Below are 6000 nucleotides of genomic sequence, written 5' to 3'. Positions count from 1 at the left end.
ACGTATAACGTTATATAGCATTATGATATAATGTATAACATTATATACTGTTACGACATAACGAATAACGTTGTATACTATTATGATATAACGTATAACGCTATATAGTATTAGGATATAACTTATAACGTTATATAATATTACTATATAAAGTATAACGTTATGTAGTATACCGTTAGAACGTGTAACGTTATATAGTATTACGAAATAACGTATAACGTTCTATAGTATAACGATATAACGTATAACGTTATATAGTATTGCGATATAACGTATAACGCTGTATAGTATTACGATATAACGTATAACGTTCTACAGTATAACGATATAACGTCTAACGTTACATAGTATTACGATATAAAGCATAACGTTATGTAGTATACCTTTACAACGTATAACGTTACATAGTATTACGATACAACGTATGACGTTATATAACAATACGATATAACTTATAACGTTATGTAGTATATCGTTACAACGTATAACGTTATATAGTATTACGTTATAACGTATAACGTTTTATAGTATTAGGATATAACGTATAACGTTCTATAGTGTAACGATATAACGTACAATTTTCTGTAGTATTAAGATATAACGTATAACGTTATATAGCATTGTGTTATAACGTATAACGTTATGTAGTATTACGTTATAACGTATAACGTTAGATAGTATTACGATATATCGTATAACGTTGTACAGTATTACGATATAAAGCATAACGTTATATAGTATTACGATATAACGTAAAACGTTATGTAGTATATCGTTACAACGTATAACGATATATAGTATTACGTTATAACGTATAACGTTGTATAATATTACGATATAACGTATAATGTTATATACTATTACGATATAACGCATAACATTATATACAAATGCCACACAACGTGTAACGTTATATAGTATTACGTTGTAACGTATGACGTTATATAGTACTACGTTATAACGTACACGGTTATATACTATCACGTTATAACGTATAACGCTATATACTATTACGGTATAACGTATAACGTTATGTGGTATTACGATATAACGAATAACGTTATATACTAATACTATACATCGTGTAACGTTATATAGTATTACGTTGTAACGTATGACGTTATATAGTACTACGTTATAACGTACACGGTTATATACTTTCACGTTATAACGTATAACGGTATATACTATTTCGGTATAATGAATAAAGTTTTGTAGTATTACGTTATAACGTATAACGTTATATAGCATTACGATAGAAAGTATAACGTTATATAGTATTACGTTTTAACGTATAGCGTTATATAGTATTACGTTATAATGTATAACGTTATATAGAATTACGTTATAACGTATAACGATATATACTATTGCGATATAACGTATAATGTTATATACTATTACGATATAACGCATAACATTATATTCAATTGCCATACAACGTGTAACGTTATATATTACTACGTTGTAACGTATAACGTTATATAGTACTACGTTATAACGTATAACGTTATATACTTTCACGTTATAACGTATAACGGTATATACTATTTCGGTATAACGTATAACGTTATGTGGTATTACGGTATAACGTATAACGTTATATACTAATACTATACATCGTGTAACGTTATATAGTACTACGTTATAACGTATAACATTATATTCTATGTCGTTATAACGTATAACGTTATATAGTATTACGATATAACGTATAACGTCATATATTATTACTATACAACGTGGAACGTTATATAGCATTACGGTATAACGTATAACATTATATACTATAACGTTATAACGTATAACGTTATATACTAATACTATACATCGTATAACGTTATAAAGTATTACGTTATAACGTATAACATTATATTCCATATCGTTATAACATATAACGTTATATAGTAATACGTTATAACGTATAACGTTATGTAGTATTACGTTATATAGTATTACGATATAACGTTTAACGATCTATAGTATTTCGATATAACGCATAATGTTATGTAGTATATCGTTACAACGTATAACGTTATATAGTATTGCGATATAACGTATAACGTTCTGTAGTATTACGATATAACGTATAACGTTATATAGCATTGTGTGATAACGTATAACGTTATATAATATTACGATATATCGTATAACGTTATATAGTATTACGATATAACATATAACGTTCTATAGTATAACGATATAACGTATAACGTTATGTAGTATATCGTTACAACGTATAACGTTATATAGTATTACGTTATAACGTATAACGTTGTATAGTATTACGATATAACGTATAACGTTCTATAGTGTAACGATATAACGTATAATTTTCTGTAGTATTAAGATATAACGTATTACGTTATATAGCATTGTGTTTCAACGTATAACGTTATATAGTATTACGATATAACGTATAACGTTCTATAGTATAACGATATAACGTATAACGTTATGTAGTATATCGTTACAACGTATAACGTTATATAGTATTACGTTATATCGTATAACGTTATACAGTATTACGTTATAACGTATAACGGTATATACTATTTCGGTATAATGAATAACGTTATGTAGTATTACGTTATAAGGTATAACGTTATATAGCATTACGCTAGATCGAATACCGTTATATAGTATTACGTTTTAACGTATACCGTTATATAGTATATCGTTACAACGTATAACGTTATATAGTATTACGTTATAACGTATAACGTTGTATAGTATTACGATATAACGTATAATGTTATATACTATTACGATATAACGCATAACATTATATACAAATGCCACACAACGTGTAACGTTATATAGTATTACGTTGTAACGTAAAACGTTATATAGCATTACGTTAGAACGCATAACGTTATAAAGTATTACGTTTTAACGTATAGCGTTATATAGTATTACGTTATGACGTATAACGTTATATAGAATTACGTTATAACGTATAACGTTATATACCATTACGATATAACGTATAACGTCATATATTATTACTATACAACGTGGAACGTTATATAGCATTACGGTATAAGGTATAACATTATATACTGTTACGATATAACGCTCAACGTTATATACTATTACGGTATAACGTATAACATTATCTACTATTACGGTATAACGTATAACGCCATATAGTATTACGATATAAAGCATTACGTTATGTAGTATACCGTTACAACGTATAACGTTATATACTATTACGATATAACGTATAACGATGTACTGTATTTCGATATAACTTATAACGTTATATACTATTACGTTATAACGTTTAACGTTATATAGTATTACGATATAACGTATAACGTTATATACTATTACGGTATAACGTATAACGCCATACAGTATTACGATATAAAGCATAACGTTATGTAGTATACCGTTACATCGTATAATGTTATATAGTATTACGATATAACGTATAACGTTCTATAGTATAACGATATAACGTTTAACGTTAAATAGTATTACGATATAACGTATAACGTTATATAGCATTGTGTTATAACGTATAACGTTATATAATATTACGATATATCGTATAACGTTGTATAGTATTACGATATAAAGCATAACGTTATGTAGTATACCGTTACATCGTATAACGTTATATAGTATTACGATATAACGTGTAACGTTGTATAGTATTTCGATACAACGTATAACGTTATATACTATTATGATATAACGTATAACGTTATATAGTATTAAGATATAACTTATAACGTTATATACTATTACAATATAAGGTATAACGTTATGAAGTATACCCTTAGAACGTATAACGTTATGTAGTATTACGATATAACGCATAACGTTAAGTAGTATATCGTTACAACGTATAACGTTACATAGTATTACGTTATAACGTATAATGCTGTATAGTATTACGATATAACGTGTAACGTTGTATAGTATTTCGATACAACGTATAACGTTATATACTATTACGATATAACGATTAACGTTCTATAGTATTACGATACAACGTTTAACGTTACATAGTATTACGATATATCGTATAACGTTATATACTATTATGATATAACGTATAACGTTATATAGTATTAGGATATAACTTATAACGTTATATACTATTACAATATAAGGTATAACGTTATGTAGTATACCGTTAGAACGTATAACGTTATGTAGTATTACGATATAACGCATAACGTTAAGTAGTATATCGTTACAACGTACAACGTTATATAGTATTACGTTATAACGTATAACGTTGTATAGTATTACGATATAACGTATAACGTTATGTAGTATATCGTTACAACGTATAACGTTATATAGTATTACGTTAGAACTTATAACGTTATATACTGTTACGATATAACGTTCAACGTTATATACTATTACGGTATAACGTATAACGTTATATACTATTACGGTATAACGTATAACGCCATATAGTATTACGATATAAAGCATTACGTTATGTAGTATACCGTTACACAGTATAACGTTATATAGTATTACGATATAACGTATAGCGATGTGCTGTATTTCGATATAACGTATAACGTTATATACAATTACGTTATAACGTTTAACGTTATATAGTATTACGATATAACGTATAACGTTATGTGGTATTACGGTATAACGTATAACGTCATATATTATTACTATTCAACGTGGAACGTTATATAGCATTACGGTATAACGTATAACATTATATACTATAACGTTATAACGTATAACGTTATATACTAATACTATACATCGTTTAACGTTATATAGTATTACGTTATAACGTATAACATTATATTCTATATCGTTATAACGTATAACGTTATATAGTATTACGATATAACGTATAACATTATATTCCATATCGTTATAACGTATAACGTTATATAGTATGACGATATAACGTATAACGGTATATACTATTTCGGTATAATGAATAACGTTATGTAGTATTAGGATATATCTTATAACGTTATATACTATTACAATATAAAGTATAACGTTATGTAGTATACCGTTAGAACGTATAACGTTATATAGTATTACGATATAACGTATAACGTTATGTAGTATATCGTTACATCGTATAACGTTATATAGCATTTCACTATAACGTATAACTTTGTATAGTATTACGATATAACGTATAACGATCTATAGTGTAACGATATATCGTATAATTTTCTGTAGTATTAAGATATAACGTATAACGTTATATAGTATTACGTTGTAAGGTATAACGTTATATAGTACTACGTTATAACGTTTAACGTTATATACTATCACGTTATAACGTATAACTATCACTTTACATACTATTACGGTATAACGTATAACGTTATGTGGTATTACGTTATAACGTATAACGTTATATACTAATACTATACATCGTGTAACGTTATATAGTATTACGTTATAGCGTATATCATTATATTCTATATCGTTATAACGTATAACGTTATATAGTATTACGATATAACGTATAACATTATATTCTATATCGTTATAACGTATAACGTTATATAGTATGACGATATAACGTATAACGGTATATACTATTTCGGTATAATGAATAACGTTATGTAGTATTAGGATATATCTTATAACGTTATATACTATTACAATGTAAAGTATAACGTTATGTAGTATACCGTTAGAACGTATGACGTTATATAGTATTACGATATAACGTATAACGTTATGTAGTATAGCGTTACAACGTATAAAGTTATATAGCATTTCGTTATAACGTATAACTTTGTATATTATTACGATATAACGTATAACGATCTATAGTGTAACGATATAACGTATAATTTTCTGTAGTATTAAGATATAACGTATAACGTTATGTAGTATATCGTTACAACGTATAACGTTATATAGTATTATGTTATAACGTATAACGTTATATAGTACTACGTTAGAACTTATAACGTTATATAGTATTACGATATAACGTATAACTTTGTATTGTATTTCGATATAATGTATAAC

Source organism: Bombus affinis, chromosome 6, assembly GCF_024516045.1.
Source record: "Bombus affinis isolate iyBomAffi1 chromosome 6, iyBomAffi1.2, whole genome shotgun sequence".
NCBI classification, from domain to species: domain Eukaryota; kingdom Metazoa; phylum Arthropoda; class Insecta; order Hymenoptera; family Apidae; genus Bombus; species Bombus affinis.
The sequence above is the reverse complement of the archived record's forward strand: the minus strand, read 5'-3'. Positions refer to the sequence as shown.